Source organism: Saimiri boliviensis, chromosome 11 (assembly GCF_048565385.1).
Source record: "Saimiri boliviensis isolate mSaiBol1 chromosome 11, mSaiBol1.pri, whole genome shotgun sequence".
Lineage (NCBI taxonomy): Eukaryota > Metazoa > Chordata > Mammalia > Primates > Cebidae > Saimiri > Saimiri boliviensis.
In genome coordinates this window covers 25519164-25533307 of record NC_133459.1, presented here as the reverse complement: position 1 = coordinate 25533307, position 14144 = coordinate 25519164, and the positions used below count along the sequence as shown (strand labels likewise).

Below are 14144 nucleotides of genomic sequence, written 5' to 3'. Positions count from 1 at the left end.
TTGAACAATGAAACTCTCATGTCCCCACCAAGCCTTGTTTCTTAAGCTAAATGTCTCCATTTCCTTCCAATCCAGCCAACAAAGGCAAAGATTGCCACCAGTGAAGACATTCAAGAGACTATGTTAGGAAATCCTGTGGCATTTCCAGGAGTCATTCCAAAGATGTCTATGCAATGATGGCCCCATTAGAATAGTTAGATCGGTTGAGACTGTTTTCAGTTGCAAATAACATCTAACCTGACTAGCAGTGGCTTAAACACATGAGGTTGAATTTTCTCACACAGCAAGAAAGTCCTGAGGTGATTATTGTGATACGTTCAGCCATTTGACATGGTTTATTTCTATATTTTTCTGTTCCAGAATCCTAAATTTTAGTTTTTCACTATAGTTACAGAGTGGCTGCTGTGGCACCAAGCATCTTAACTATGTTCAAGGCAAAATGAACAGGAGAAAGGTAGAGGCACTAGCTGCTTTTTATTAAAAAAGCAGACACTTTCTAGAAGACCCCAACAGATTTCTGTTTATATCTCACTTGCCAGAGCTATGTCTTGTAACAACCTCTATCTACAAGGTAGATCTGGAAAGCAATTATTTAGCATTTCTATCCTCTATATAGCAAGAGGAGGCAAAAGAAAAGAAATTGAGGAATGTATTTGAGCTAGTCAATGAGGATTACCTGCCACAGAACATTTCAAGGTGATAATTTTGGGCAGAACTCAAGTCCAGGGCTTAAGCCTAGTTCCATATAGACAACTCTCAGCCATGTCAGTCAAAATCAGGGGGGATAGGCCAGACACAGTGGCCCACACCTGTAATCTCAACACTTTGGGAGGCTGAGGCAGGAGGATTTAAACCCAGAAATTCAAGACCAGCCTGGGCAATATGGCAAAAGCACATCTCTACAAAACAAAACAAATCGGGATAACTTCTGCTAGCCAAAGTCAGAAAGACCATATCAAATAGAATTCCAAGGGTCAGGCATGGTGGCTCATGCCTGTAATCTCAGCACTTTGGGAGGCTGAGGAAGGGGGATCACTTGAGGTCAGGAGTTTGAGAACAGCCTGGCCAACATGGTGAAACCTCATCTTCGCTAAAAATATAAAAATTAGCTGGTGTGTGGTGGCATGTACCTGTAGTCCCAGCTACTTCAGAGACTGATAGCAGGAGAATCACTTGAACCCAGGAGGTGGAGGCTGCAATGAGCTGAGATTGCACTGATGCACTCCAGCCTGGGTGACAGAACAAGACATCATCTCAAAAATAATAAATAGATAAACAAACCAAAACAAAACAAAAAATAGAATTCCAGTGTGTTAATGTGCAGTGGGGAATAGTTGTTAATCTTGCTTGACTATGGGCCGGGCGCGGTGGCTCAAACCTGTAATCCCAGCACTTTGGGAGGCCGAGGCGGGTGGATCACGAGGTCAAGAGATCGAGACCATCCTGGTCAACATGGTGAAACCCCGTCTCTACTAAAAATACAAAAAATTAACTGGGCATGGTGGCGCGTGCCTGTAATCCCAGCTACTCAGGAGGCTGAGGCAGGAGAATTGCCTGAACCCAGGAGGCGGAGGTTGCGGTGAGCCGAGATTACGCCATTGGACTCCAGCTGGGTAACGAGAGCGAAACTCCGTCTCAAAAAAAAAAAAAAGTCTTGCTTGACTATTTTAGAGACAGAGCATTGTTCCTCTCAGGGAGCAGATTAGTGCATCAAGGCACTGAAAAACCAAGACTATTATTACCTGTTGGATGAGCAGGTTATTTAGCCTTTTTATACCCTGCAAATAGGGTATACCATATGTCACTGCCTACATGACAAGAGTGTTAAGTAGAAATTTACAGTATGCTTATAGAACACATTGAAATTACAAAGTTCAAATTTTAAAACTGACACCACCCAACTTCCAGACTTACTATAAAGCTACACTAATTGGCCAGGTGCGGTGGCTAATGCCTGTAATCCCAGCACTTTGGGAGGCCGAGGCAGGTGGATGATCTGAGGTCAGGAGTTTGAGACCAGCCTGGCCAATGTGGCAAAACTCCATCTCATTAAAAATACAAAAATTAGCTGGATGTGGTGGCGCACACCTGTAATCTCAGCTTCTCTGAAGGCTGAGGCAGGAGAATCACTTGAACCCAGGAGGCAGAGGTTGCAGTGAGCTGAGATCATGCCATTGTACTCCAGGCTGGGTGACAGAATGAGACTCGTCTAAAAAAAAAAAAAAAAAAAAAAAAAAGCTGCAATAATCAAGACAGTGTGGTATAGGTGAAAGAATAGAAGAATAGGCAAATACAGACAAATAGATTAATTGAACAGAACTCAAAAATAGACCCATACAAAGGCAATTCAATTAAGAAAGGATTTTTTTTTTTTTTGAGACAGAGTCTTACTCTGTCATCCAGGCTGAAGCGCAGTGTCATGATCACGGCTCACTGCAGCCCCAACTTCCCAGGCTCAGGTGATCCTCCTATCTCAGCATCACAAGTAGTTGGGCCTACAGGCATGCACCACCCCACCTGGCTAATTTTTGTAGTTTTTGGTAGAGATGGGGTTTTGCCATGTTGCTCAGACTGGTCTTCAACTCCTGGGCTCAAGCAATCTGTCCATCTCAGATTCCCGAAGTGCTGGGATTACAGGCATGACCACTGTGCCCAGCCTGAAAGGGTAGTCTTTTTAAGAAATAATGCTTGAGGCCGGGCGCGGTGGCTCAAGTCTGTAATCCCAGCACTTTGGGAGGCCGAGGCGGGTGGATCACGAGGTCAAGAGATCGAGACCATCCTAGTCAATATGGTGAAACCCCGTCTCTACTAAAAACACAAAAGTTAGCTGGGCATGGTGGCACGTGCCTGTAATCCCAGCTACTCAGGAGGCTGAGACAGGAGAATTGCCTGAACCCAGGAGGCGGAGGTTGCGGTGAGCCGAGATCGCGCCATTGCACTCCAGCCTGGGTAACAAGAGCGAAACTCCGTCTCAAAAAAAAAAAAAAAAAAAAAAAAAAAAGAAATAATGCTTGAGGGCTGAGAGCGGTGGCTCAAGCCTGTAATCCCAGCACTTTGGGAGGCCGAGGCGGGTAGATCACGAGGTCAAGAGATCAAGACCATCCTGGTCAACGTGGTGAAACCCCGTCTCTACTAAAAATACAAAAAATTAGCTGGGCATGGTGGTGCGTGCCTGTAATCCCAGCTACTCAGGAGGCTGAGACAGGAGAATTGCCTGAACCCAGGAGGTCGAGGTTGCAGTGAGTCGAGATCGTGCCATTGCACTCCAGCCTGGGTAACAAAAGCGAAACTCCATCTCAAAAAAAAAAAAAAAAAAAAAAAAGAAAGAGAGAAATAATGCTTGAACAACTGGACATCCATATGCAAAAAATGAATTGAGTCCTATGAGTTGAACATTTGTGTTGCCCTAAAGTCAGTATGTTGAAATCCTAACCCCCAAGGTGATGGTATTAGGAGGTGGGGCCTTTGAGAGGTGATTAGGTTATGAGAGTAAAACCCTCAGGAATTAATGCTCTTATGAAAGAGACCCCAGAGAGCTCCTTTGCTCCCTACTGCCATGTGAGGACACAGTGAAAAGATAGTAAAAGTACCAGGAAGCGGGCCTTCACCAGACTCCAAATCTTGGACTTCCTAGCCTCAAGAACTGCAAAAAATAAATTTCTGTTGCTAATGAGCTATCCAGTCTACGTTATAGCAGCCCAAAAAGACTAGGCCATCCAGACACTAACTTTATTTTATAACTTTGACAAAAACCAGCCAGGCATGGTAGCTCACACTTGTAATCCCAGCACTTTGAGAGGCCAAGGCCTGTGGAGCACTTGAGGTCAGGAGTTTTAGACCAGCCTGGCTGACATGGCGAAACCCCGTCTCTACTAAAAATTTAAAAATTAGCCAGGCATGATGGCGTGTGCCTGTAGTATCAGCTACTCAGGGGACTGAGGCAGGATAATCCCTGAAACCCAGGAGGCGGAGGTTACAGTGAGCTAAGATTGCACCACTGCACTCCAGCCTAGGGAACAAATCGAGACTCTGTCTCAAAAAAAATTTTTTTTTCTCCTGCCTCAGCCTCCTGAGTAGCTGGGATTACAGGCATGTACCACCATGCCCAGCTAATTTTTTGTATTTTTAGTAGAGACGGGGTTTCACCATGTTGACCAGAATGGTCTCGATCTCTTGACCTCGTGATCCACCCACCTCGGCCTCCCAAAGTGCTGGGATTACAGGCTTGAGCCACCGTGCCCGGCCAAAAAATTTTTTTTTCATAAGGCCGGGCACAGTGGACAGATCACAAGGTCAGGAGTTTGAGACCAGCCTGGCCAACATGGTGAAACCCCATCTCTACTAAAAATACAAAAAAATTAGCCGTTCGTGTTGGCACGTGCCTGTAATCCCAGCCACATAGGAAGCAGAGGCTAGAGAATTGCTTGAATCCAGGAGACAGAGGTTGCAGTGAGCTTTACTCCAGCCTGGGCAATAAGAGTGAGACTCCGTCTGAAAAAAAGAAAAAACGTTCATAAAAATTAACTCAAAAGTGGTTCATAAACCTAAATGCAAAATGCAAAAACGTAAACTTCTTCATGGTAAGATAGGAGAAAATTTAGGTGACCTTGAGTTTGATGATGAATTTTTAGATCCATGAAAGGAAAAATTGTTATGTTGGACTTCATTAAAATTTAAAACCTGCTCTATAAAAGATGTTGTTAGGAGTATATAAAGACAAACCACAACTGGGAAAAAACATTTGCAAAAGGCAAAGTACCCTTAAAACCCAACAATAAAACTGGGAATGGTGGTTCATGGTTATAATCCCAGCATTTTGGATGGCCAAGGTGGCTGGATTGCTTAAGGCCAGGTGTTCAAGACCAGCTTGGTCAACAGTACAAGATCATGTCTCTATAAAGAATTTAAAAATAAAAAAAAAAATTACCCAGGCATGGTGGCACATGCCTGTAGTCCCAGCTACAGCAACTATTCAGAAGACTGAGGTGGATCCCTTGAGCCCAGGAATACAAGATTGTAGTAAGCTATGATCATGCCACTGCATTTTAGCCTGGGTGACAAAGCAAGACCCAGTCTCAAAAAAATAAAACAAAGCAAAACAACAAAAAACCTCAACAATAAGAAAATAACTCAATTTAAAAATGGGCTAAAGGTCTAAACAGACATCTCACGAAAGAAAATATACAAGTGGCAAATAAGCATATGAAAAGATGCCAAACAATATATGTTGACATGGAATTATAGCTTAAAATGAGATACCACTACACACCTATTGGAATGGCTAAAATAAAATTAAAAAAACTAACAATAACAAATGCTGGCAAGGCTATGGAGCAACAAGAACTCTCATTCATTGCTAGTGGAAATGTAAAATGGTACAGCCACTTTGGAAGACAGTTTGGCAGTTTCTTACAAAGCTAAAAATAGTCTTAACCCCACAATTCTGCAATTGCACTTCTAGGTAAATATCTAGGAGTATTTACTAGGGAAAATAGTAAATAGTTTATTTACCTTAATAAATACCCTAATGAACTAAAAAGACTTATATCCACATAAAAACCTGCACATGAACATTTATCTAGCTTTATTCATAATTGCCCCAAACTGGAAGCAACCAAAATGTCTTTCAAAAGATGAATGATTGGCCGGGCGCAGTGGCTCAAGCCTGTAATCCCAGCACTTTGGGAGGCCGAGGCGGGTGGATCACAAGGTCGAGAGATCGAGACCAACCTGGTCAACATGGTGAAACCCCGTCTCTACTAAAAATACAAAAAATTAGCTGGGCATGGTGGCATGTGCCTGTAATCCCAGCTACTCAGGAGGCTGAGGCAGGAGAATTGCCTGAGCCCAGGAGGCGGAGGTTGCGGTGAGCCGAGATCGCGCCATTGCACTCCAGCCTGGGTAACAAGGGTGAAACTCCGTCTCAAAAAAAAAAAAAAAAAAAAAGATGAATGATTAAACAAACTGTGGCACATTCATATGACAGAATATTATTTAGTGATAAATGAGCTATCAAGCCACAAAAAGGTGTGGCAGAAACTTAAATGCATATTTTTTTCTGAAAGAAGCCAGTCTGTAAAGGCTTCCTATTGTATGATTCTAAATACATGACTTTCTGGAAAAAGCAAAACTGTAGAGACAGTAAAAACACCAGTGGCTGCCAGATGTTCAAGGGAAAGAGAAGGGAAGGGATAAAAAGAGGATTTTTTTTCTTTTTTGAGACAGAGTCTCGCTCTGTTGCCCAGGCTGGAATGTAGTGGGGTGATCTTGGCTCACTGCAACCTCCGCCTGCTGAATTCAAGCAATTCTCCTGCCTCAGCCTCTCTAGCAGCTGGGACTACAGGTGTGTGCCACCTAGCCCAACTAATAAAGAGAGGATTTTTAGGGCAATAAAACTATCATGCGGTACTATAATAGTGTATATGTGACATGCATTTTTTTCAAAACCCAAATTGCTATATGACACAGTGAACCCTAATGTAATCTATGGACTTTATCTAATAATAATAATAATAATAATAATATATTCATGTTATGATTAATAATAATATATCTATGTTGGTTTAATTATAACAAATGTACCACACTAATGCAATATTAATGACATTGCATTATCCCAGCACTTTGGGAGGCTGAGGGGGGTAGCCTCCCAAAGTGCTGGGAGGGAGGGAGCTGTGAGAGAAACTTCGAGGGAGGGAGTGGAAAAGGAGGTATATGGGAACTCTACTATCTGCTCAGTTTTCTATAAAATTTTTTTTTCAGACTAGTCTCGCTCTGTCACTCAGACTGGAGTGCAGAGGTGCAATCTCAGCTCACTGCAGCCTCTGCCTTCTGGGTTCAAGCAATTCTCCTGCCTCAGACTCCCAAGTAGCTGGAATTATGGGTGCCTGCCACCATGCCCAGCTAATTTTTGTGTGTGTGTGTATTTTTAGTAGAGACAGGCTTTCACCATGTTGGCCAGGCTCTTGAACTCCTCAGCCTCCCAAAGTGCTGGGATTACAGGCGTGAGCCACCACCACAGCCAGTTTCCTGTAAATCTAAAACTACTCTAGAAAAAGGAAACATGGCCAGGTGTGGTGGCTCACACCTATAATCCCAGCACTTTGGGAGGCGGAGGCAGGCAGATCACCTGAGGTCAGGAGTTTGAGACCAGCCTGGCCAACGTGGCGAAAACCTGTCTCTACTAAAAATACAAAAATTAGCCAAGTGCGGTGGCTCACACCTGTAGTCCCAGCTACTTGGGAGGCTGAGACACGAGAATTGCTTGAACCTGGGAGGCAGAGGTTGCAGTGAGTAGAGATCGTACCACTGCACTCCAGCCTGGGCAGCAGAGTGAGAGTTGGTCTCAAAAAAAAAAAAAAAAAGAAGAAAGAGAGAGAGAAAGAGAAAGAGAAAAGAGAACGAGAAAGAAAGAAAAGAAAAAAAGAAACACATATACACACATAAATAAATAAATAAAACTACTTTTTTTTTTTTTTTTTTTTTTTTTTCGAGACGGAGTTTCGCTCTTGTTACCCAGGCTGGAGTGCAATGGCGCGATCTCGGCTCACCGCAACCTCCGGCTCCTGGGCTCAGGCAATTCTCCTGTCTCAGCCTCCTAAGTAGCGGGGATTACAGGCACGCGCCACCACGCCCAGCTAGTTTTTTTTTTGTATTTTTAGTAGAGACGGGGTTTCACCATGTTGACCAGGATGGTCTCGATCTCTCGACCTCGTGATCCACCCGCCTCGGCCTCCCAAAGTGCTGGGATTACAGGCTTGAGCCACCGCGCCCGGCAAAACTACTTTAAAAATAAATTCTTGGTGTGGCTCACGCCTACAATCCCAGCACTTTGGGAGGTGGAGGCGCCTGGATTGATTGAGCTCACAAGTTCCAGACCAGCCTAGACAACATGGCAAAATCCCCTCTCTATAGAAAATACAAAAATTAGCCAGCTGCGATGGTGTGTGCCTGTATTCCTAGATACTGAGGAGACTGAGGTGGGAGGATGGCTTGAGCCTGGGATGGCAGTGAGCCAAGATTGTGCCACTCACTCCAGCCTGGGCTGTAGAGCCAGAACTTATCTCAAAAACAGAACAAAAAAATAAAATAAAATTATCTTAATTAAGAAATATATAGTGGTTTTTGCTTTTTAGCAAATTTTTTTTTTAGATTGCATTTCTTTCTTCTTCTTCTTCCTTTTTTTTTTTTTTTTTTTCGAGATGGAGTCTCCATCTATTGCCTAGGCTGGAGTGCAGCAGTGTGATCTCAGCTCAGTGCAACCTCTGCCTCCTGGGTTCAAGAGATTCTCCTGCCTCAGCCTCCTGAGTAGCTGGGATTACAGGTGCCCACCACCACACCTAACTAATTTTCGTGCTTTTTTGTTTTTTTTAAAGTAGAGATGAGTTTTCACCATGTTGGCCAGGCTGGTTTCAAACTCCTGATTTCAGGTGATCCACCCATCTCAGTCTCCCAACGTGCTGGGATTATAGGCATGAGCCACAACACCTGGCCTAAATTGCATTTTTTTTTTTTTTTTTTTTTTTTTGAGATGGAGTTTCGCTCTTGTTACCCAGGCTGGAGTGCAATGGCACGATCTCGGCTCACCGCAACCTCCGCCTCCTGGGTTCAGGCAATTCTCCTGCCTCAGCCTCCTGAGTAGCTGGGATTACAGGCACGTGCCACCATGCCCAGCTAATTTTTTGTATTTTTAGTAGAGACGAGGTTTCACCATGTTGACCAGGATGGTCTCTATCTCTCGACCTCGTGATCCACCCGCCTCGGCCTCCCAAAGTGCTGGGATTACAGGCTTGAGCGACCGCGCCGGCCTAAATTGCATTTTAATGCTGACAAAGATGAGTAAGGATGGGCAACCTTACATATTGCTAAAATAAAAAGGCAAATCACAAAGGCAAGAAGATATTTACAACACATACAAATTTGTGAGGCATATAAATACACACATAATCACTATATACTGTATAAAGAATCACTTCACTATAAATAAATAAGAAAAAAGATGACTTGATTAAAATGGGCAAGATGCTTGAACAGGAATATTACTGACAGAATATTCATATGGTTATTAAACATATGAGAAGTTTATCAATCTCAAGTCATGAGGAAATACAAATTAAAAGTACAATGAGATCTCACTACTCATCTACCCAAATGGCTAAAATTTGAAATATTGACACTACCAAGTTCTGCTGAGGATGTGAAGCAAGTGGAACTCTTATTCACTGTCTGTAGGAGTGTAGAAGAGTACAACCACTTTGTAAAACTATCTGACAGTATCAAATAAAGCTGAACACACAAATGCATATCATCCACTCTAAGTGGATTGTGAGTATATGTTTATATGTATACCAAGGTATGCACAAGAATATTTGTAAGAGCCAACACAACCATAACAACTAAAAGTAGAAAACAACCCAAATGATCATCAGTATTAGAGTGGATAAATAAATGTGTACATAAATTGCAATGTTATTCATACAGGGGGTTACTATATGGCAACAAGGAGAAAACTACCACCAGTGCAACTATCTAGAAGGATCTCACAAACATAACAGTGTAGGAAGAAGTCAGGCATGCTGTGTGATTCCATTTATCCAGATTGACCTTCCTAGATCTAGCTCATTTAACAGCTATATAGTATACAACTGAGTAAAGATACCCTAAATGTTGTTTAACCATTTCTGTATTGATAAACATTTAGGGTACTTTCAGTGTTCTTTGCAATTTTAAACAATGCTACAATGGGATTTATTTCAACTTCCCATATCAGACACCTTCTTGTGAGACATATTAAGCATTTATATATTGGATAAATAAATATAGATTGGAATTGGGTGTGGTGGCTCATGCCAGTAATCCCAGCACTTTGGGAAGCCGAGGCAGGTGGATTGCTTGAGCTCAGGAGTTTGAGATCAGTCTGGCCAACATGGCATTCTGTCTCTACAAAAACTACAAAAATTGGTCAAGCACAGTGGCTCACACCTGTAAACCCAGTACTTTGGGAGGCTGAGGCAGGTGGATCATGAGGTCATGAGCTCGAGACCAGCCTGACCAACATAGTGAAACCCCATCTCTATTAAAAATACAAAAATTAGCCAGGCATGGTGGTGCACGCCTGTAGTAAAAGCTATTCGGGAGCTGGGCATGGTGGCTCATGCCTGTAATCCCAACACTTTGGGAGGCTGAGGCAGGCAGATCACCTGAGGTTGGGAGTTTGAGACCAACCTGACCAACATGGAGAAACCCCATCTCTGAAAATAATAATAATACTAATAATAATTTAAAAAGTTACTCAGGAGGCTGAGGCAGGCAGAGCGATTGAACCCAGGCAGTTGAGGCTGCAGTCAGTCATGACTGTGCCACTGCATTCCAGCCTGGACAATGGAAAGAGACCTTGTCTCAAAAAAAAAAAAAAAAAAAAAAAAAAAAAGAAAAGAAAAAAAGAAAAGAAAAGAAGAATATCTGCTACGAGGAATTTTATTACAGAAGTAAAAAAAAAAGGCCGGGCGCGGTGGCTAAAGCCTGTAATCCCAGCACTTTGGGAGGCCGAGGCAGGTGGATCACGAGGTCAAGAGATCGAGACCATCCTGGTCAACATGGTGAAACCCCGTCTCTACTAAAAATACGAAAAATTAGCTGGGCATGGTGGCACGTGCCTGTAATCCCAACTACTCAGGAGGTTGAGGCAGGAGAATTGCCTGAACCCAGGAGGTGGAGGTTGTGGTGAGCCAAGATCGTGCCATTGCACTCCAGCCTGGGTAACAAGAGCGAAACTCCGTCTCAAAAATAATAAATAAATAAATAAATAAAAATACCAAATTAAAAAAAGTGCATTTCAATAATTAAAAGCATTTGAATAAAATAAAGGCACTCTGATTAAAATGCATTTTGCAGCCTACACCTACTTCTGAACTTACACTAGTAATTCCAGATTACTAGTGTAAGTAATTCCAGATTCCAAATTCGTAATTTGTCCAAAGCTTTACAGCAAAGTCTGTGTAACTCTGACCCATGTTTTTTTTAATTTATTTATTTATTTATTTATTTTTTTTTTTTGAGACGGAGTTTCGCTCTTGTTACCCAGGCTGGAGTGCAATGGCTCGATCTCGGCTCACCGCAACCTCCGCCTCCTGGGTTCAGGCAATTCTCCTGCCTCAGCCTCCTGAGTAGCTGGGATTATAGGCACGCACAACCATGCCCAGCTAATTTTTTGTATTTTTTTTTAGTAGACACGGGGTTTCACCATGTTGACCAGGTTGGTCTCGATCTCTCGACCTCGTGATCCACCCGCCTCGGCCTCCCAAAGTGCTGGGATTACAGGCTTGAGCCACCGCGCCCGGCCTTTTTAATTTATTTTTATTTTTTTTTATTGTAACCAAATGTGTGATTTATTTTTGGAAGAAAGTAATTAAAACTGAGCCTTTTTCCAATAAAGGGGAAAAATAACAGTAACAGATCATACCCTGGTTACAAGCTAATTACCACATCCTATACAATGTGGATGTGCTCAACATGTATTCAATGATATAATAATGAATATTTGCAATTTTAAAATCCCAAATCACTTGCCAACGTTGTAAATTAATAAATGCTGAAATAAATACTTAGAAATAAGTATATTTTAAAAACTTCAGTTTGACGGTGTTTTAGATCAACCCAAATATTACATACAAATAGTATAGCAAATAAATGGATATTTCTGCTAATTTCCACTTAATTTCTTCATAATATGGCTCTCTGGTGTTGCATTAGTGAAGATACTTCCAACAAATATACTTCCCACAAATACATGGGTACCCCAGAGACTGTGACGAATCACTTTACAGCATCCAAGGTCATCAACAGAGAATCCTAAATGTCGGTAACGTTCATCAGTTTCAAAAAGAGTGTTGTTTGCATATGGTCCAAAAAATGCCAAACCAGATGATGGGTCAATAAAGTCAGCCCAATATCCCTCAGCTCGAAGAGCAAAGCAAATTTCCTTAGCACCATTGATGAACTTTTCTAAGAGCTCTTCTCTTTCAATTTCTACTTCTTCACTCCAAACAGTCATGTTGTTCTTAGTTTTTTGTGTTACGGTAAGAATCATTAGTTTGCTATTAGCTATTTCTGGAAATAGTGAATCAAAATCTTTTCGCAGCAGTTCTGGACATGTTTGTATTGCGCACTCTACTCTGGCACTTTCAAAGTAAGTTTCTGCACTGTTAATTTCTTGTTCAACAGGTGCATCATTACCCTGAAATTCATTCACATATTGTGCCATCACAAACTCGTGTCTTTCACTTGATAAAGGTTCTGCTAGAACATCAGGCAAAGTTTTATGAACCAGGCTTTTCTTCTGTGAAGCAGTACCATTGAGGTGACATCAAAACCTATGTTCCCAGGAAGCTGGAACCTCTGATCTTGAGGTCCAAATGGTCCCATAGTTTCATCAGGCCACACTGTTCGAGAGCATATATCTGGAGTTGCAGTGGCCACATGAGACTCGTCTGAACCTGATGATCCTGCAGTTGAAAAGGCTCTGGGATTGACAACCCTTTTAACTAAAGAGCAAAATCCTGGGAGATAGGAAACCAGTCTGACTGTTACAAAGCACATTGGCCATCTCTATTGGAGAGGACAGTTCACAAAATAGCTTTCCTTTGGTAAAGTTATTCCGAGGCCTTTAGCCCCAACACAGGCGAAATCGGAGGGGCTAACGTGGGCGGAAACCATCCATATCAGTCACCATCTCTGCCTCTAGCTGTCTTTGACCCATGGTCTTAATCGTTACACTAGGCTACCTCCCAAATAATAATCTCAGGCCTTGCCCACTTGGAAGACAAAAGACAGGTGGTTGAGATTTTGTGGCACTGATCGTGGATGATGAAGCAGACAGAGCTCAAACAAAATCCTTACTTTAAACCGTGGGTCACTGCAGGAGGATAGTGTCTGTGAAGGTTGTTTATATGAATTGGGACATTTTTCTCATACCCAGAGTTGAGGAGCTGAGGAGAAAAGCACTCAGGACATCTTTTGCTCCAAAAATGTAATTCTCTGAAAGCCTGGCTGCTGAAACTGTCTATTGTCATTTGAAACCAGTTTTATCTAACAGTTGTTGAAATGACTCTAAAACTAGTTTTACCCACTGCCATCATTCACCAATCAAAGGTTGCCAGCTTCCCAGAACCTTACTAGTGCCAATGAACTTTCTCTCTCTCTCTCTCTTTTTTTTTTTGAGACAGAGTCTTGCTCTGTCACCCAGGCTGAAGTGCAGTGGTGTAGTCTCAGTTCACTGCAACCTCCTCTTCCCAGGTTCAAGCAATGCTCATGCCTCAGCATCCCAAATAGCTGGGACTATAGGCACCTGCCATCATGCCTGGCTAATTTTTGTATTCAACCACCATGTTGGCTAGGCTGGTCTTGAACTGTTGACCTCAGTTGATCCACATGCCTTGGCTTCCTCAAGTGTTAGGATTACTGGCATGAGCCACCATGCCTGGCCAACTTTCTCTTTTTTGGAGATAGGGTCTTGCTCTGTCGCCCAGGCTAGTGTGCAGTGGCGCAATCACAGCTCACTGCAGCCTTGACCTCTTGAGCTCAAGTTATCCTCCCACCTCAGCCTCTGGAGTAGCTGGGACCAGAGGTGCACACCACTGCCAGCTAATTTTTAAATTTTTTTCATAGTGATGGAGTCTCACTGTGTTGCCCAGGCTTGTCTTGAACTCCTGGGCTCAAGCCATCCTCCCACCTCAGCCTCCCAAAGTGTTGGAATTACTAGTGTGAGCCACTGCACTTGGCCAAAATTTTTCAAAGAGCAATACATTTCTCTTTTTAAATAAAATCTCCAACCTTCTCTTTGTTATTCAGACATACTGAAGATTACCCTGTCTGCATATATGCCCTAAATTATAAATCTTTCTTCCCAAATAAAATGTTAAATTTTGCGATTCATCTCTACTTTTTTTTTTTTTTTTTTTTTTTTTGAGACAGAGTCTCACGCTGTTGCCCAAACTAGAGTGCAATGGCACAATCTTGGCTCACTGCAACCTCTGCCTCCTGGATTTAAGCAGTTCTCCTATGTCTTAGCCTCCCAAGTAGCTGAGATAACAGGCACTCGCCACCATGTCTGGCTAATTTGTGTGTGTGTGTGTATTTTTAGTAGA

At 42.5% G+C, this 14144-nt stretch overlaps 1 pseudogene; it reads right to left on the bottom strand.

The window, feature by feature from the left end:
- Positions 1-11366: 11366 nt before the first annotated feature.
- Positions 11367-12717, bottom strand: LOC101042631 (cobalamin trafficking protein CblD pseudogene; annotated as a pseudogene).
- Positions 12718-14144: the final 1427 nt, after the last annotated feature.